Source organism: Phaenicophaeus curvirostris, chromosome 1, assembly GCF_032191515.1.
Source record: "Phaenicophaeus curvirostris isolate KB17595 chromosome 1, BPBGC_Pcur_1.0, whole genome shotgun sequence".
Classification (NCBI taxonomy): Eukaryota; Metazoa; Chordata; class Aves; order Cuculiformes; family Cuculidae; genus Phaenicophaeus; species Phaenicophaeus curvirostris.
Genome location: NC_091392.1, coordinates 104,423,150 through 104,444,617, shown reverse-complemented (window position 1 = coordinate 104,444,617; position 21,468 = coordinate 104,423,150). Strand labels below are relative to the sequence as shown.

General features: G+C 36.4%; 1 protein-coding gene and 2 pseudogenes across 15 annotated transcripts in view; 1 reads left to right on the top strand and 2 right to left on the bottom strand.

Annotated features, from left to right (window-relative positions):
- Positions 1 to 21,468, top strand: part of ROBO2 (roundabout guidance receptor 2) — a 905,955-nt gene that overhangs the window by 366,569 nt on the left and 517,918 nt on the right. The window lies entirely within an intron of this gene.
- LOC138716637 (fibronectin type-III domain-containing protein 3a pseudogene) lies at positions 1,602 to 2,606 on the bottom strand (annotated as a pseudogene).
- The window catches only part of LOC138716629 (fibronectin type-III domain-containing protein 3a-like), an 80,713-nt pseudogene continuing 61,879 nt past the window's right edge, over positions 2,635 to 21,468 (bottom strand).

The window sequence follows — 21,468 nt, the reverse complement described above, 5'->3', positions numbered from 1 at the left end:
GGCAAGGGAATTTTGAGATATTAAGAAAATGTACGTTTAAACAACATTAGTCCTCACTTTCTTTATAAGCTCTTCCCCTTCTAGGCTCCTTGGAATTCAATTTGGCTTTAGCTCAATGGAGTTATGAATGGAAGTAATTTAAAGATGGGTGGATGTTAATTTAAAGATGCCATCATTTTCTGACAGAGGAAGGTACTGAAGTGTAAGAAAAAGTATAAAGAAGATAGTGTGTAATCAGCAAATGCCAGTCAGGCAACAATTGGATAGGTTGATGAGAGAGACTTGATGTTTCTAATAGCCTTTAGTCTCTAAGAAATACAACACATTTGATGAGCTAATTTCTGCTATGGTGCACAAAGCAGATTTCCTAAATTGTACTATACAGTTGTGTATGTTTATACCACAAATGGAGATATTATTTTTTTTTAATAAGAGTAATGTCAATATTACTTGCACTAAGCAGTAATGTAAATTGTTTACTATATAAACATTAGTGCGAACTGGAAAATTAGTTAAAAGAACAAGTCACTATAATTATGATAAATAAAGCTTATCTTTATTGCTAGCATGCTTCTCCAAGCAATCTGTCTAAATGAGAGGAAATTATATGCCATCAACTTTCCCAAGAGCTAAAGTCTCATTTTAAGAAACAGGTATGCAACACTGAAATAAGAAAAATATCTGCTTACTCAGTATCATGTTTTAAAGTGGAATAGAGAAAGAGAGGCTGAATCTGTTTTGCCACCTGTTCTGCACATACAGAGTACAGTTTTTGTCCCACTTAAGTTAGTGACATTTGTCAGTGAATTTCCCTTCCTGTGGCTAATTTAGTCAGATTTCTATGCCAGCGAAGCTAGTCATTATACTCTAATGATAATGTAGATGTAACCATTAAATATGCAGTACTGGACTATTCGAATTTGCTGCTGCTATATTTTTTAACCCTAGCATTCTCAAGAAAACATCCAGTTTATTTTCATGTTTGTCAGAGTCTAGTCACTGTTTTGAGAGAAAAAAAGAAGTCAACAGAATGTTCTTGAACTTTGTCTTGCTGTTAGAAAAGATACGATCTATCTGTTCTCCCTTTACTGGCTGATCGTAGAATCATAGAATCATAGAATCATAGAATGGTCTGAGTTGGAAGGGACCTTAAAGATCATCTAATTCCAATCCCCCTGCCATGGTCAGGGACACCTCCCACTAGATCAGGCTGCCCAAGGCCCCATCCAACCTGATCTTGAACACTTCCAGTTATGGGGTAGCCACAGCTTCCCTGGGCAACCTGTGCCAGTGCCTCACCACCCTCATTGTGAAGAATTTATTCCTTATGTCTCGTCTAAATCTCCTCTGCAATTTATAGCCATTACCACTAGTCCTATTACTACACTTCTTTGTAAAAAGTCCCTCCCCAGCTTTCTTGTAGGCCCCCTTCAGGTACTGGAAGGTTGCTATAAGGTCTCCTCAGAGCCTTCTCCAGGATTAATCACTCCAGCTCTCTCAGTCCTCGTATGGGAGGTGCTCCAGCCCTCTGATCATCTTTTTAGCCCTCCTCTGGACCATTCCAACAGCTTCATGTTTTTCTTATTTTGAGGATTCCAGAACTAGACACAATACTCCAGATGGGGTCTCTCAAGAGTGGAACAGAGGGGCAGAACCACCTCCCTCAATCTGCTGGCCACACTTCTTTTGATGCAACCGAGGATACGGTTAGCCTTTTGGGCTGCGAGCACACATTGCTGGCTCATGTGAAGCTTCTCATCAATCACCACCCTTAAGTCCTTCTCCACAGGGATGCTCTCAGGCACAACATCCCCCATCCTGTATTGAAAAAGTGGATTGCTCCGAGGCTTTGTTTGCACTTTTATGGTGTGGCTGAAAGGACCTGCTCCAAGACTGTTTAGGGCTTGAATTCATACCCTGTAGTTAGTATCTGGCTGTACACCATCCATAAAATAGGTCAGAACCCTCCCAACAGCTATTGGCTGCTTATCTCCAAAGTCTATGCTGTAGCCAAGGATTTCAGATCCATGGTCACAAGGCTTTCTCCAGCTTATAGCAAGGCATGTGGAAGGAGGATAGTGTGGACTTTCAACTTCATCTTCACTTAGTCCCTGAAGAGAAGTCACAACTGCAGGTACAGAGACTGGAGCCATACATGCCAGTACTTTACTGAAAGGGCCTGCACCTGCCACATTCACTGCCTGAACCCTGCAATAGTATATGGTGGAAACAAAAGTCCTTTCATTTCACAGCTGAACCCAGGTCCACAGTAGGAGATCTGTATGCATCCTTCTACATCGCCCCACTCCAATCAGCGCTCCATGATGTCAGCTCTATTACTCACTGGAACCTCCCAGGACACCAGAGCACATGCAGCAGATCTAAGTGCCACTTGAGGGGGCTTGCATTGCTTGTCCAGCTGCCATTTACGGACCGTAACATGTAATAGGTGAAACCCATCTGCCCCCGGTGCAGCTGAACTTCTTTTGCTCTTGGTCTACCCTGTAGCCTTGGAAGCTGACATGGTCCAGGAACCATCGACGGTGCCTGCACCAACAAAGAATTGGATGTCGTGCTTCATCCTCCTTCCCCAACACAATATACATGTAAATGACAGGAACAACCAGAATTTAGTCAGTCACACACATGTTCTCTAGTGGCTCTGCTGTATATCATGCCCCATTTGTTTCCATTTAATCCTTCAGACATTTTCACAACATATGTATTTATTGCTGCTCATCCATTGTCTTTCGGTGGATCCCAGGTTATTTTTCCTTTCACTGTTGGTTTTGAAGGTGCTCTAGGCTTACTCTGGGCATGTAATGTCTCACTGGACTCTCTACTGTCTCTACTGTCTCACTTGGACTGCTTTTATCTTCTGACTTACAGGCAATGACCCTAAATTTATATCTTGTACTACATCTCAAATTCTTCATCATGTAGGTAAGACCACTACCACCATCATGATTAGTCCATCTCTAATATATATGCGAGTCCTTCATCTTATGGTGTTCCTGAGGGTTTTGTCCACTGCAGGTATTACCAAGTAACTCCAGCATTAATCAGCAAAGGACTTGCTGATGTGATTGGGGCAGTGTTTGAGGTATGGTATAGGATTTCTTCAGTAAAAACACTCATTCCCAAGTCACTTTTGGCTGCTAGCCTAAAGATGTACCCCACTGCTTGTGACAGTTTTGTAATCCTATACAGCTTCTGTTGGCCATAATAACACCGGCAGAACTCTCCATTTACTTTTCCTTCTTCGCATTCTAAAAGGTAACTATGGATTATAGAACCATTATCACAAGCTGCCTTCCACTGCAGAGTAAGAGAATTTTTGGTCCAATTAGTTATTTCGGGCAGATTTGGAGCATCAGGTTCACAGCTCATTGTGGTATAAGTCTCTGCTTCTGAAGGGCTCCCCTTTACAGAGTTGCATGCTACTTTGACTTTTGCATGGCAGTCGGTTGCTGGCCTGGGATCATCTACAGTAACTTTGTTTTCTTCTCCGATGTGTGCAGTTTTGTACTTTACATCTTTTCTGTTATTTGAAATCATTACTTTGTAAGTTTAAACATCTGGTATGTCATTCTTGTCAGTATTTTCTCCAGTATCCTTGGATGGAGGGTACCAGGTAAGCAGTGCTGTTCTTGCCTGAACATCTGATATCACTGGTTTGGCTATATTAGAAAGAAGTACTTCAGGTGCTTTTGTTTCTTAATCCTTTTCTTCTGCTTCTGTGTCTGTCTGAGAATTGCTTCTTCCTTTACCCAAAAACTTGCTTTTGGTAGAACTTGTGTTTATACCATCCGAGTGTATATATATATTCTGAGTTCCATGTTGGTCTAAAAAAAGAGCTTGAACAGATTTTCTCAATAATATGTTCAATATATTGAAAGGCAATGAAATATTTAATTATTCATATTATTATTGGCCAAAGAAACATTGTATTTAAATAGACATGCCGTCTATTGTTGAATTCTTCATTGCTGCTTTAACTCAGTGACTCTGATGATCATGTTTTACAACTTCAAAAAAAAATTTTTGTATCAGTGCCTGCAAAAATTTCTTTGGCAGAGGTTGCACTACTGGTTTAAAAACAATGTAATGTCTCACTCTTAGTCTTCTTTGCAGCACTGTTTAGCCAAGATTTGCAAATTATCCCAACTATGCTTAAATTGATAAGGTCCCACAGTGTTAAGGTTCTCTATATCTGAGAGTATTTATCACTTACTGGATTTATTCTGACTTTTGCTAATTACAGTAATCCCACTAAAAAAAACAATAAAAACCGTAAAACAGAATAGACAGCACTCTATCTGCAAAAATGTTTGCTATAGATAAACTCTAATCAGTAAGCAAAGTTTTTATACAGGATGCTTGCTGTATTCTAACTACTTATTCACTCTACCCTCTGACTTTTTTTGTTGGTGTCTTGTTTTTTTAATTCTGATGGAGAGTATTAAGAAGCAGATTATTTTTAATTTTCCTACAAAAATTAATAAATGTCCATGAGATATGTGTCATTTCTTTTTTTAAAATTCACTTTATAGTAAGTTGTGTTTTACTTAATTGGTTCTTGCAGTAAGTTCCCAGTAAAGCCTTCAGGAACAGATTTTGTTTACCACCAACTTCTATGCACGAGTACTGTGATTCTGCTAAGTTAATGAAATAAAAAACAAAGATCAAATTCCCACATGAAGTAATAAAGAACCAGTCTCTCCTCACATTTTTCCAATGGGGAACCTGTCTTTTAAAGGGGAGGTGAAATCTGAGGTCCTCGTAAGATTTGTAGTGGTTTGAAAATCTTTCACATGCCAAGTTAAAGGTGTTATCCCTAATGTCTTGATGAAATGCCAGATTAAACATTTATGTTCTGTGTACCTGAGATCTCTGTCTGATTTCATTTAAATATTATTTCTTTCCTTAATGGCATCCATCCAGTATATTTTCTGTCTTTCACTAGTGCTTTCATGCTTCGTGATGGTAGTCTAAACATTTGGGAACATATAGAATATGTAAGTGTAGTGCATTTAAAGGAATTAAGAAATTTCTGCTTCCTTTGGCAAGTTCTTTGCATTCAGTTAAACTGTTAGATAAAGGATCAAAGAGGAGTCAGAAAGGTGATAAGAATTTTGGTGAAATTTCAAGACAGAGTGTCTATCTGTAATATATGGCCATTGTGGACATTTGCAGAAAGACAGAAACATTCATTATGATTTTTTGTGATAAAATCCTAGGATCTGGGCTACATCTCAGCTAGCTTTTGCCACACCCCACTAGACAAGGCAGGAGGGTGCCCACTGGCAGGTTTTGTGAGACAAGGAGACCATACAGATTGAGAGGTACATGAGAAAATATAGCATGCTATATTTCCACTGACATGTAGATTTTGTCACATTACCTCACAGACTAATGGTCAGTTTAAGCTCCAGTGGATGAACATTTCCAACATCCATATGTTTTTAGACTCCTACCACACTTTAAGTGGCAAAAGATTCTTCAGAAGGGTGTTATTGCATATAATTTGTGGATTTGTGCCAGGAACTGTGGAAACTTTAGAATGCCTTTTGCCTTCATGTGTTATTTCCGCTGCGTAGAAGAACACAACTCATAGTAATTCTAAAAAGGGCAACAGGGATAATTGGGTTCCTGCTGCTACACATGCTTATCAATGCACTACTGCCAGATGTAGGACATATGCTACAAATGGTCTTCCTATCCCCAAAAGGAAAAAGAAAAAAACAACACCCAAACCAAAACCCCTTTGCTTCCCCCTCCTTTGCAGACATATTACTATAGCAGTGGGACTAAAGACAGTAGGGGTTTTTTAGCTTTGATACCCAGACCTCCTAGATTAATTCTTTTATTCAACTGATGGTTGCAGATGAGGGATTGTTTTAATTTTGAGTGTGGAATAAAAAGTCATATCTCTGCATGAGAAATTTAGAGACTGTGTGTGGTGTTTAGATGTGTACATAAAAGCTTATACAGCTCATGGTTTGGATGTGGCTAGTGAAGACTGGACTACAGTTCAAATGGTAGTATTAGGTATTTTTTACATTGGGAGGTGTTGTTTGACTGGATGCTTCTGCTTTACATGGAAAAAACCCCAAAGCTTAATTTCCATTTTACTCAAAATGGAAACAGTTGAGAAATATCATTTTTACCTCCAAATGTTATGAGTATAGAATTTCACTGGACCCGAATAAAAACCAAAACACTCTTTTAAAAAAAATTCACTTAAGGCAACTCTCAAAGTAAATTTAATTTTAGAATTATTAAAAATGAGTGAAATGCTTCAATTCCTTTACAAAAATTTACATTCAGGAACTATTCTCTTTAAGTAAGTGACTGAGCTGGAACCCAGAACCACACTCTGCCAACCCAGCTATACTTTAATTTTGTTGTGCAACTCTACCAATGTTGTTTAATCTCACCACGTGGCTTTCTCCTTCATCTGCAGAAGCAAAAATCCCGTTGGCCTGAGAATTTCGTGTAGTCCAATATTATTATAAGACTTTCACATCGGATAGAAAACACAGGAGGGAAACAGGGAATTGACAGCTTCATGTATGTGGACTAGCAAGAGCTCTGCTAGGTTTTCACCCTGTTAACAGATTGTAGATAGATCGCAACCATCACTGAAAAAAGAGTGGATAATATTAATATGTTTAGGCTAGGTCTCTGAACAGCCTCAGGGATGAAGATAAACCTGTGTGGCAAACAAAAATTACATTCAAGGCTTAGAAATACTTGCAGTCTGTGGAATAAATTGGACTAAGGAGAGATGTGTAGGTAAAAACTAAGGCAAAACTACTCTGTGGTGATTAGCAAGCACGAGTGTTTTGAAAAAATTTGAACAGTTGAAAAGAAATATGAGTGGGAAAGTTAATGCTGTAATAAAATGGAGCAGCTGGAGGTCAGGAGATAGTGGAAGACAGACCCTGCATTACGCCAGGACAGTGGAATAATGCAACAAGCAATGTTACTTCATTTTTTGTTTCATTTTTATTTCCTTCTAGATGACATTCTGGATAGATGGTTTGTGATTCAAGTACACAAAGATATTATTTTTGTTAACACAAACGTTAGAAAAAATAATGTTTTGAAAATGTCAAGCCAGTTTAAAATGGTATTTACTTCATGGACACAAATTATCTCTCAAAATATATGCAATTTTAAATTATGGATCTGATTCATATGTATGTATCAAGAGGCCAGTAAGGTCCTCTTTAAAGACCAAATGAAGTTTATTTATCATTTTATACAGTGCAATATCTGTACAATATGGGGTTTGATTTACATTATGGTTTTAGATACTGTCTATAAAACTATGTAAAGAATTTGTTGTGTAGGTAAAGAATAGCATGTCTTCACTACTCTGAGCTGAATGTCATCTCTGGAAAAGAAACATTTATCAAATGAAACTGAAGATAAACATGTTGGAAGCCCAAAAAGAAACATTTTTCCACATATGATGATTGCGTATCCTTACTTTTAAAATGTAATAAAGAGTCTTAGGAAAGTGCTTTTTAGATCTCTGAAGTCATAGAACGAATTTGACTAGAAAGGGAAAATTTAACATCAGAAATGTTTCCCTTTAATTTTCCTTCTGCCAAGACTTACTACTGGAGCTATATGGAGCCCTGTAGGCCTTGTCAACACCCTGAACTGTGTCCAGAAGTGACTAGGAAGTGAGCACCGTTCCTGGAAAAATTATATATCCTTCAGGTAACACCACTCGCCAAGCAGAAAAAGTGCACCTGGCACAAATAATGCTTCAGGCTTCTTTGCTTTTGGGCAAACAAAGTGCTTGAATGGATATCCTGGATTGTACTAGGTATTTCACCATGAGTTTTTGCAATTGGGTGTAAATCAAGAGGAGAGAGACATGCAAATGCTTCAGGAAATCCATCCCAGGGCCTTCTAGAACATGACATGAATTCACATTACTTTAGCATTAAGATAAAATATCAGAGGCATTTTACAAATTTCCAATTAGTTCAGAAAAACTTATTTGCTGTAATTTGCCATTACTGTGCATGTGTAGTGGATCTAGTGTTAAGCTTGAGATTATTCTTCTTATCCTTGCTATCTCACTTCTGTGATGTCAGAATTACTCACATTCAAATTACTATGTTGTATTTGTTGGGCTGTTTCTCTGGTGCCCCTCTCTGGAATATGTATTCCTTTATAGACGAGACATATTATTTCTGTAAGGAAAAGAAGATAAAAAAGCTGAGGCAGCAGCTGAGACCTGTGTCTGTTATTTTGAGGCCATTGAGGCCAATGAGTCCATTCTCATTGCTTCTTCAGGAAGATGAGATAAGACTCCCTCAAAAGGAAAACAAAGGCACTCTATGGGTCTGGTGAAGATAAGACAAGGCAAATTGCTATGTGTATAGGTAGCAGTTTCCTTTTATTCTATCCAAAATCATTAGTAGTAAGAGAGTATATACATCATTAGCAATTATAAAAATTATCTGAATAAGGAGCATGCCACTTTGCACAAAAGCCCCACAGTTTCGATCCATACCTCATTCTCAGAAACTACATCAAGAATTAGAAAAGGAGCTGGTTAAGTCAGAAAAACAAACCCAGATACAAACAGCGGTTTGTTTTTCACCAAGTTGCAAATGATGCATTTTACTACATGCTGTGAGTTACGAGGTCTTTCTTCTGGCTGGTACCAGAGCATGCAATTACCTTTTCTCATTGGCATATTTAGGATGACATAAATGTTTTGCTATTTATTGTCTATACAAAAATTGTGACCATCTTGACAGAAAGCACCATATTGCATTTTTGGAAGAAAAAAAATTATATATGTTGTGAATTTCAGTAAATTTTTGAGAAGAGAATAAGCAGAAAGATCTGTTTAAAGTGAACTGTATTCTGAGAACAAGATAACTTAAGACCAAGAAATACTGTGCGGATTTCTCATTGGAACACGTCATAATTTCTATACCCATGCTGAGTCTTAAAAGAAATGGCTAGTAAGCACCTTTACTGTTCTACATTTGACTTAATTCTAGAGCAATGCTTTGATTTTTGATTCCTAATGCTCTATTGATGACACATTTTCAACTGTGCAGAAAGGACCACCCTGCCTAAAATTCAAGACAGGTACTAGAATCCACATTAATTACATCCTCTTGCTCTCTCTGAGCAGACATTGCCAGCTGAGAAGGATGGTAATGAATTCTTATGTGTTTTGTAGTGTGAACTGCCATCAACTAGGAACTAAGCTGAGACCATCAAACTCATTTTAATTAGAACCTCTGACTGGATTTATGCCAAGATCCCAAAGGTAAAAATATAGTAGAGATTTACCATCTCCTCCAACTGAAAATTTTAATTTTAGTCAACTCTCCTTCCTTGGTACTGCATTTTCTTTCTTAGTATGAGAATGTGTATGTGTATGCGGTTAAACATTCTTTTCCGTAGTGGGTAGTGATGTTCATACATGGATTACTGGGCTGAGAGCATTCCATTATTCCATCCCTGACAGACACCATTCCATTTATACTAGCAGGCGGGAAAGCAATATTATCTCTCACAGTCTCATTCTATATATTTAATTTCTAATGAGATTCAGGGATGCTCCATTTCTAAGGCACATTATCTTCCATTATTACCACAATACAATATAATGCATAAAATAATAATAATGAATAATAATAATAATAACTAATGTGCAATCATCAAGTTGATTCTCTCTTGAATCTATTGTTACGAAGTCTGACAATTGTATCCTAATAATAGGAACACCTAGCCTCTGGATGTTTCAACTTGGAAAGATAATTTCTTATTAGGTGGTATTATCATTATTATTATTTTAACCTTCAATAGCTGTAATTTTAAATTCATGTGCTTAGCATTTAGTTAGCCATAACCAGTTCTCTGAGATGCAAAATCATTTCCTGTATGGCTGGAGAAATATGCAAATGTGCTTTTTCTGATGCCGATTATGTCTTTGTGTTGCATGCAGTTGTATGTATAGAAATTCCACTCATAATGGCCTCCATAATGGCTTTTATATTGAATAACTTTGTGATCAGTGAACCTCACAAACAGCAAGATAGCTGAGGGATAGTTTTAGAGTTCACACGCACAAAAATCTATAGAATCCTATGTAAATAGCTGTAGGCTAGAGGAATTAGACAGAGAAAAATTGCATCTACTCAGCGAACAGACAATTCAGACCATGCTGTTGACCCACTAAGTCACCTATGGCAGTACTGAGACAGAAGCCAGAAGACTTCAGTTCAATCCTCAATTAGGTCATCCAATCAAAATGTATTTAGGAATGTATCTAACCAGACGAGTTGTAGGATGTCTCGATTCCTGCTTTCTCTGTATCCTATAACTAAATCTCAAGCAAGTGCATGAGGAACAAAATAAAGACGAGACCATTGCTATACCAACAACTTATGGATGCACCAAAAACATCACTTAGATATAAATATGTGTTCATATTTATGTCATGTTTCAGGAGCATTTGTTGAAATTTAGATGTATTTACAACTCGATGAGTATAAAGAATTATTGCAACAGTATTATACACATAACTTAGTTCTCCATGGCTTAACTTCTTGTTGATCTTTAGGACAGGCCCTAATTTAAAAAAATATTTTAGAGAAGAGCTTCCAAAAATTACACGTCATGATCATGCAAAGCCAAATAGTGAAAAAAAAGTATTAATAATTCTTACTTCCATTTCAAAGGAGGTTTAGGGGTGTTTGTGGCACTGAAAACATTTCAAGATAACTAGTCATCTCTATGCATTTCAGAAACACTTTTATAATCTTAATTCTGTCTTGTGAAAAATCCATGTATTTGAACAACTAATTTTTTATCCATTACATGCATAATCTGATAACTTGGTAGGTCTAGGTTCATAGAAAAACAAATAACTGTACAGGTACAAAACATTCAGTGCAAAAATGAAGAAGGGAGAGCTTGGATTTCAGAATTCTGTTTTTGGCTTATGTTTAGAAATCAGCTAAAAAATGAAATATCTTGTTCCCTAAAGCATTTCCAGTTATCGCCCTCATAATCCCTTTAGATATTATGAGATCCTTCTCTAGAGAAAGTTGTCTTTTAAACTTTGGGTATAATCACTTACCTTGAAGTATATTATGATAGCTGCTTAGGAAAAGTAATTCACCTGTACTTTCTATGAGTTAAAACAGTGCTTATAGGGGATTTCTTTTCCTTGTGTTTTCGTTTATTTTATAATTATAATTTTTGTTTATCAGGTGAAAACTAATTACAACTCAAATGAGCACTGAGTAGTCACAGGTACAAAAGTTAATAACTTGCTTTACTAAAATAACACTGTATTCTTCCTGAATTAAACTTTCTCTGCACAGCCTGTTATTTTTTAATTAGATGCGTACTCAGAGCAAAGTTTTGTACTATAGAATAAAAAGGTGAAATGCTCATATGTTTGGGCATAAGCTTTGTTAGGAGGTGTAAATAAGATAGCAGACTAGGTGGACTGTGGTTCTCACCTAGAATTAGCCATCCCTTATGTACTAAATTAGCATAGCAAAAGAAGTGCTAACTGGAAGTCTAGTCATCCAGCTTCTATCCATACTGATCATTTAGACAAAATTTTAGAACAATGCAGAGCAAAAGGCTTTCAGGCAAAGCAATGCTTTTCTGATGAGTAAATCCTCTTAGTCTTGCATATTATATTCAGTGGAAGCATTTTTCTCCTCTCCAGTTTGTGACTCTGCAGCTGAGTCAAGGAAATAATATGATGTTCAGCAGACTCCAGTCAACTAAGATTACATTCTTTGTACCATGAGAGTAAAGGAAAAAAATGCATTTGTTGAGACCAAAGGGCACACAGAGGCAGCCCCTGAGTAATTCAAACATAAACAGGAAAGAAACTTGATAGAAAACCCTGGTGCTGGTCCATGTCAAGGCTAATTACTGCCACTTTTTTCACGCAAAGTTCCAAATTAATAAGGTAGAAGAAATAAAGAATAGAGAGTATGCACTTCTCTTCAAGGGCACAGCTTCACCTTTAAAATCCTTTGTTTGTTCTTGAATTTAGAAGATTCTATTAGAACTATTTCACAATAATGTGTGGTTGAAACACTGTCAAAAAAATGAGTTCTGCTTTTATTGACATTAGAATAAAACTGTTGTTAGGTAGGATTTCACAGTTGTCGTGACCTCATATTTCTTTACTAAGGAAACAGTGGCAGATTTGTTTTACAGTGAGTCAATCTTATCTGTCTAGTGTTATGCACTAGACAGTCAATTTACTTTCTCCTATAAATATCAGTACTTTTAAAGTGTATTCTATTAATTGAGCATTAAGACATGGTGAATTTAATAATTACTTAAGTATAATTACAGCTGTAGAATTTAAATGGATAAGGTAAAAGATGTTCCATTATTTAAGATAATTGTGGACATAAAACAATCTTCCTCTTCAGAGGTTTTACCACAACCTTGACATTCCTGCTGAAGTAAAAGCCCTAACATTGTGAACAGACCATCTGAAGGAGACAGTGGACTAGGCACTTGGGTAATGGACTCAAAGAGGGAGGAGAGGGAAAGAGAAAATGAAGTTTTTATAGTAATAGCAATAGCAATAGTAATAGTAATAGTAACACCATATTAAAATTCTTATAACAAATGAAAATTCCCATAGTGGAATCAGTGGCAGACTGCCACTGATCTAACAGAAGATGAAAGGAAGAAACATTCCCACCTGTTACAAATTTTTCTGTGGTTTTTTAGAAATGGAAGCCTTCCATTTTCATTTGATGTGTTAGAGGACATTGTCACTGGAGTGAAAAACAATGAAGCTGGTTGAACAAATGGCCGAGCTCTTTTTCCCCTGAGTTTTTTCACAAAATGGAGACAAAATTTGTGTTCCATACCAAAAAAATTTTCTCATGAGTCAAGTCCAAAATAAGCTGTTTCTAATAAGTCTATTTCTGTAGCAGCCTAAAATGGATATGTTTGTGCATGTGTGCAAATGCACATATGTGTTAGCTCTGAAAAGTGCTGGGAACCAATAGACGATTGATAACCATTATCTGTTAAATTTTGCCTTGAACTTAATGCCAAACAAGTAAGGGTTCATGTTTTACAAATGCCACTTTGATGTTTTATTGATTGCTTTTGTCAAAATGAAATGCTTGAAAACTAGAAACCAGAAAGTAGCAATAACTTTGAAACATGCATGATATCACTTCCTGCTGTTTGTAGCCCAAGACATGCATTGTTTACTAATGGCCTGAGATAGCTATAAACTGATTTTATGTGCACAGCTTTTCACACCCTATGTATCTGTGGTCAGCGCCAAGCATTAAGTGTTCTCAGAGTTCAAAAATATCTGTAGTTTGGATGTGCTGCTCAAGTGACATCATTCAAGCAATTTTAGCACATTTTATGCAGGCAATATGAATACCACATTTTAAACTTGCCCAGGCCTCTTTTGCCACTTTTATGTCAAGAGCTGGAAATTAGATCCTTTAGTTTCAGTCCTGCATACTCTTCTGTATGCATGGAAAAATGTGGTTACTTTACAAACTGCACTTTTTAGTGTGAGCACAAGTTTGTGTTCTCAAGGCCAAGAGCATTTGATACTTCCAAGTAGATTAAGAGCAATTCTAACAGTATAAATGCAGGACACAGTATGAAGGCAAAGACAAATCTACTGTTTCGCTGAAGGCCATTGAAAACTGTGATTTTTGGCAAACCTATCCATTTCTGTGTTAAACTATAACAGAGATACGTTCAGAGAGGAAACAGTATCCCCTTTGTTGAGCCAAAAAAAAAAAAAATCCCATTTCCAATCTGCCCTTATAAATTCTTACTGAACCCTTTCAAGTAGCTTGCCAAAACATCAGGCAGTTTTAGGAGAACACTGGGGTGAAGATTAATTCTTAATAAATGATTGATATCCCTACAAGTAAGCAAGAAAGCTGTGTGCTCAAATGCCATTTTGATCCTGTATATCTGACAGTTTCTTCTATAAATTATGGTTTAATTCTTTAAAGGAACAGCGTGTCATCTGTACTAAAAGTCTTCAAGTGCTTACAGTTGTTTCACATTATAGCTTATTTTATTACAGTTCTCGTATATTCTTTCTATAAGTAATCTTCTGGGAGCCAGGGAAATAGGAGTCCTTCGGAGTGCAACAGCAATGACTTTTCCATGTTTCCGTTCTACACTGTGGTAATGGGGGAGCAATTTGAAGAAACTAATGGAAGCTTCCTAGGCACCTTGGTTTCTTAAAATTTAATTCAATTTTCAATAGCTTTTGATTTTCATTTTAAAAAGGGGTCTGAGGGAGACTGGTGTCTCCTCCGTGGCAGTAAATATTCACTGTGTGTTGAGTTGAAAGAGGCTGAAAAAAAGTCTTTAGTAAAGTAAGTTGTCAGGGAAGAACAAAGGTGTATAGCACATATATTTCCTTGCACAATTTGGACCAAATGTAATCATTCAAAATGGATAAATTTTGGACAAACAGCAACTGAGCTGTTGGGGTTTTTTTCCTCACCCCACTCCAGTTTCATGCCCTAAGAGGGCATAAGCATACTGCCTGCACTGTTCTTCAAGTACTGTGGGCAGGCAGCACAATGAGGCTACCTTTACTGTTCCTGGTTTGTTCCGCTTATTAGTTGTATTTCCTGTGTATTGTTAATTGCACCCAACACCCCTAGCAGGGCTTTGATCCTGTGTTATTCCCTCTGGGTGGTGTTCCTTTGGAGACACAGGTAGCCTGCTGTCCCCATCTTGATGGGGAGTTTGCCAGAGGACCACCACCATTCTGCACTCAATAAGCACCCTCTAGTGCCCTTCACACTGTTGCTGCGACCACTCCTACCCATTTCCACCTTTTACCAGCCTGGTCAGAGCTGCCCAGTGCCAAATGAACAGATGGGAACTCCCAAGAATTGTGGTATATAATTTCTGGAGAATGAGGCTTATACCTCTCTATACGTTAACTCTCAGTAACTTAAAACTCCATTTCAGTTGATCTGGTTGTGTCTGGGTGGTAGTATGACTGACCAGCACCCTCAAGGAGACTGAGAATTATCAAATCAATAAAAAAAGGAATGAAAAGCTATTTCAGAGGTAAAATTACCCTAAAGATAAAACATGTTATCACATACATTTCCAATGGAAAAGTGTGAAGAATCTATACACAAACATGAATAGCAGTAATTTAACTCCTTTGAAAGTTGTCCATGTATTTGTCACAGATATTTCATTAGAAATTCTAAAGAAAATGGTATTTTATTTGTTTCAGCCATACTTTTCTTAGGAATAAGTGTAATTTTCTGCAGCAAATATGACAAAAAGAGTCACTGAATTTTGACTGGATAGTTAGTTGTTATTTATAATAAATGTGATCTTTTCCATGTTGTCAGCCTATAATTTTTCACACGTGAAACAGACGAATGATCAAAGGGAAGCCTTGAATTTCTTGCTTCCTAAACTGAGTCTATGTACATACACATTTAAAGATACAGTTAATTTAAAGATAAATATTCTGTAGACACCATTAGAAACCACATTTCAAACAGTACTTAATTGGAAAATGGATCTATCATACATTAAAAATGATAACAAAGATTACACTGAACATTTTGTAGTGGGTTGTGCCAGGTGCCCACCTAAACCACTCTTATCACTACCTTTCTCAGCTGGACAGGGGAGAGAAAATATAACAAAACACTTAAGGAGTGAGATAAGGACAAGGATAACACTCAGCAATTACTATCATTGGCAAAACAGGCTCAACTTGGGGTAAAAAAACTCTAATTTATTACTAATCAAATCAGGGTAGTATAGTGAATAAAATACCACCCCTTTCCCCTCCCTTCTTTCTGGGCTTAACACCCACATACATGTGACTGAATTCACACCAGAGTTTTATTTTGCAATTTACCTGGTCAACAGGGGCTAGGATAATGGCAAAGGCAAAGAAACAGCATTATATCCCAGCTTCATCTGAGTGTATACCAGCAAGTTTCTGGAAACCTGAGACAATATCTGATATCTTAGCATACTCTAGCATCTGAAATAAGTTCTTTATTTCTTTGGAGACAAGATGTGAACTTCTGAAAAACTTGCTACTCAAGTCTTGAAAATAACTGAAATAAATGAGCAGAGATGACCTTTTACTGGGCAAAAAGACATTGAGCATTTCTTTTATTGATACAAATATTGAAAATATCTTACAAATATGAATCTGCAAAAAAGGCATTAACTCTGTTATAATATACTAACACTTCATGGGATGTTTTGAATTCTTTCTAATGAATCTATACTGTTACAACTACTAACCTTTCTCTCTAATATTCTGAAATTATGCCTTTTGCTGAGTAGATTATACTTATTCTTGCATGGGTACACTTTTTCTGTTTCCTCTAGCTTTTTAACCCTTTGTAGGAAAAAAGATAACAAAAACCTATTGTGGCAGCAAGCTAATCAGACCTCATGTATTCATGTATGGTTTTGATGTACACTGTAAGAACTCTGCTCATTTCTAGCCAACTCAAAACCATTAGGGCTGTGACACCATATACGATTTTTTTTTCTAGCTTCTTATAATGTACTAGCCTGTTGAAATATAGCTTTCTTATATATAGAATCCAAGTAGTTCAAATCAAAAAATATTTTTTTTCCATATTATTGGTAGGTCCCTGTAATAAAGATAGGATACCGTAGGGGATATTTTATTATCTTGTTATAATGCAGCACCCTGATCCCAACTACTATGGCATATTAATAATATTATGACATCAGGAAACATATTTTTCTGTTTGAGGGACATTTTTCTAAACTAACTACATCCCACAAGAAGACTGAAAACTGATCAGTGTGTTCTAATCTATAGTAGACTCAGATAGGCCATTTTCAAAGTCTCTACTCAAATCAGTCTTTGCTTAGACCTGGGATGACATTTAAAGGTTTGGAAACACCTACGGTTTTATGTAAGCTTTGTGTTACTCCCTTAGTTTGAAAATGTGGTGGATTTTTTTTTTCTTTTGGTGGAATACATTGGGTTATTCAATCAGATACTGATGAAAAGATCATACATTCTGAAGAAAATTTGTTACCACTTCTTGCTGTTTAATATCATTGTGAAGAATAGAAAGAATAAGAAAGAGGTGGATGTTTCGGCCTACTTGTGTTTCAAAGTGTGTATCATTCTCTTAATCAGTGTGTTGGTAAGAGGAAAAAAGTATCACACTAACTACTTTTTGATTGTATCACAAATACTTGGTAGCAAATATAATTTCTCAAGTAGGAAAGTTGAGCATCTGTTTCTGATGTCAGATTTTCAGCACGCATCGCTTCATATTGTGAAAGGTTCTCTACTTCTCATAAGCTCATGCATCTACCTTTCAAGGAACGAATGAGCCTTGCTCTGTTTTTCTTTTTCCTTTATTCATATAATTCTTTCCACTGTTCTTTAACAGTGAAAGTTTCCCTCTGTTTCAGAAATCAAAACAGTAACTACTGAAGCAGTAAACATTTGCAGCCCTCAGTATTGCCTCCAGCCTTCCTTTGATATGCAGTCTCTGTTTTCAAATTAGCAAATGAATGTGAAATTGGCTGGGATGGGGAAGGCTGAAGGAAATAATCTAAATGTAGCTTTAATATGTTCTCTTATGCTGTATTAAATCAGAGCTGATACCACATTTGTGAAAACAAAGTGAATCCTAAGAAATCTAAGCTAGAGAATCTAATCCAAAATATTTTCTAAAAAGAAATCAGGTGTCTGCTCAGAAATAACAGTGCCTACAAACACTCAAATTTATCATCCAGCAGAGCTTGTCATCAAAATATTACCCTTCCTTTTAGTCTAACAGAAATACTTGGGCAAGTTCTGTAGTTATTATTAACGGCCAAAGTTTATGTGAACTGATGCCATTAAGTAAAGCTTGAGAATCTTCCATTTTTAACTTACTGATTTTTTAGGAAGAAGGTTTCCTTCACTCTTCAAATAGCTTCATCATTTGGATAATTATTTGAGATAGGTAAAAACTGATTTTATGTGTGCAGCCTTGCACACACTGTGTATCTGTTGACCACTGTTGACAACAGTGCCAAGTTTCCAACTTGTTTACCCAGACCTCTGGTTCTCCATCTCTTTTTTCATGTGATTAATTGGAAGTGTAGTGGTCATCCCATTGCATTAGAGACTCAAAGACTAACTTTTCAGTGATTATTATGACATGATAAATTAGGTGAAAATAGTCTGATCAGTATTTACTAATAAATTAGATTAAATTATTTTTGTTTCTTTCTCTGTGTTCTCTGATGTGAAAGAAACAATGGCAGTATTAAGGTAGCCTTCAAAGGAATGAAGATTATATACATGCCACTATATGAAGACAAGTATATGTGATATCTGTATGACTCATTGCCTTTGTATCCTACACACAGTTATATACAATGGCAAAACATATCTTTGCTGAAAAAAATACAAAGTATATATATTTTGGCAACTCACTTCTGACACAATTTTTAAAGGGATTGCATAGTAATGTCTGGGGCTTTTTTTAAATCTTAGTCACAGAACATTATTAATGGCTTTCCTCAAGTGCTTGTTTAGTGTGATTTTAAAACACTTAAAAAACCAAAATATATGGTACATGCCTAAAAAAGTAAGGGTTGTACTTGCATCATCCCATGCACAACCTCCCCTCTCCCACATAAATGCATACAAGCGTACACATAACTTCTATTTCTCAATTATTTTAAGACCTTTTACATGCAAAAGGAATTCTGTGCTGTTAACGTTTTTAATTTAATGAAGGCTAGATTTCTCTCTTTCTACTAACTGTGGGAATGAAGTGATTGGCATTTAATCACTCCTAGAGATGTCCCCAAAGGGAAACTCCTCTTGTACTGTCAGGAAATGGTTTGCATTATCTTCTTCTATGGGCATCCTCCTCTTTAGTAACTTTGGGCATACACCAATCAGAAAGATGCTAAGGAAAGCAAAGTTTTATTTCTCTGTTTCATGGAATAAGCATCACATAGATAGTTCTGGTTGTTCATCTACATTTTCAGTCTGGAAGAAGGAGTGTATCTTACAAGTGAATACAAATCTGACTACCAGAACAAAGGAAGCTTGGACAAAACTGCATATAATTCCTTCAAGGGCCCCTGAACAAAGACTCTTAAAATAAAGGGGATTTATTTTATATTCCCGTTATGTTGTGAGGCTCCCCAGAGAATGGACATTTCTGTTTTACTTCTGCATTACTTTGGTGTTGACTGTCCATCTACTGGGACTATAAATGAGGCAGGCATTTGATTTCCTGTCAGCTACAAGATATCAATCAGATAACAATCAAATGTTGTTGCTATCTGAGCCACCTTCTTGGTACAGATTAACACTATGAGCTCTCTGCACAGTGCTACTTGATCTTCTCCACAGTCCTCTGTCTCTTTATGGCAAGTTTTTTGTCTTGAGACTTCAGAGAGGTCTTATGTCCCACAATAAACTATTAATTTAGAGTTTCCTTATTTCTTTATCAGACCTATGACCAGAGACATACATTGTACATTGGAATTTCACTATAATAGATCTTTTCTGCATATATAGCTGCATTATCGAGTGGAACATCACTTCCAGGGAAAGAATTTTAAGACCTCAACTCTGAAATAATTGCAATGAGTAAAAAATTTTATGGGCAGCAGCGAGTGGGAAAACTTATTATTCCCTGATTTTTGAGGTTTGTTTTTTTTATTAAAGCGTGCATTGATATTTTTAGAATTCAACACAGACACACAGTATAACTCTAATCATCCAAGGCATTACATATGGAGAGAAGTAATTGATTGCTGGTTAGTTGTACCTGTGACTTGGGTTTCAATTAGAATAATAAGTTAAGAAGTCTAACAGAAAGAAGCTATTTTGCACATTACTAAAAGCATTTGTGTAAGTTTGGTGTGTTTGACTCATACATAATGTATACTCCTTAATGACCTGCATAGCCAAAGGATGGCACTTTAGACTGATGAGTGTGATATATTCATACGTAGAAGAAATTAGTTTAAGGACAGATGAAGAATAGATGTGCAGTCTAGCTAGCATGAACGGTTACAATTATAGAGATTATTACAACCACAGTCTAATACCTTCCAGACATCAGAAATCATTAAGTGTCAGAGTTACATAGATCTACAAGCTACCTTTATCACGAAAATGTTTTTGTATTACAGCAGTAGCAACTGTGCCCTTATATTTGAGATTATAATAATATATCTATGGAAATATTTATTTTCACTGAGTTCTAACTTAACCTTACAAATTTACTCAGAAAGCAGCATGATAAAAGTATCCCCAAGTGAAAAGAAGAATATATAGCGATAAATTTTGTCTTGGAGCATTTTGTTTCCAATACACAAGAAAACTGCATTGTTTTAAGTCAGTGGAAGTCAGGGTGAAACTGTTGATCTGAGCAAAACCTGGCCCTCAGACAAATGGGGGACTGAAAGGAGATCATTTGCTCAAGGCTAACTTTGAAAATAAGTCATTTCATCATATCTGTTATGAGAATCCGTAAAATAGTATAATATCTAAACTCACTTCAGGCTGTATTGAGGTTTAAAAGTGAACTTGAACCAGACCAATAAATCCTAATATCCACATTTTTGCCAATATTCTTGGAGCTCGATATGGCTAACTTTCATAAATTGGACTACTCCAAAAATGTACACTGCAAAAAGAAATAACTGGAAAGTAAAATTGATTAGATGTGACATTTTTCCTGTTGCACACACCGTGGAAGAATGACATGCCTACTTATCGGATTCTTCACTACTCTTAATCCTTCAGTTTGCAGTTTCATTGGTGATAAGTTCTTTACTCACAAGGACTTTGCTTTTTACCTCCACAAGATAAAAAAAGGCATGTGCACTCAATAGTATCCCAGACTGTCACGGCAATGCTCAGGAAATAATGTAATGTTTTACCCAAAAAGGTCGATGAAAATAAGGGTCACTGGCATTTGTTTTTCAGTATTTTGTTGATAATATCATAAATTTCAGTGGGTTGGTGTTTGAAAATGAGTATTTCTTCTTCATAAAAGGACTTCTGTTGAAATGTAATTTCCTACATAACCGCAGACATTTTAAAAATGTATGTATAACCTTTGTCCAAATTGTACTTACTGATATGCTGACCAAAAGCTATGCTATGAGCAGAGTCATACAGAGAAGCAGCCATGGTGTGGATACCGATGCTTACATTTCTCTGTCATTATTAAGGTCTGATATTTATGTTGTGAGGCCTATGGAGAATTTTAGAAATGCCATTAGCTGGGGGAAGAAGTGGTAAGTCTGTCCAGCTGTTGGGGCATTGACCTACCACGTGGAGCTGTTGTGACAATAAATACATCAAAGATATTTAGAATAACATACAACAGTTGTTTAGCCACGTAATTTTTAAGCCCTATGCTACTC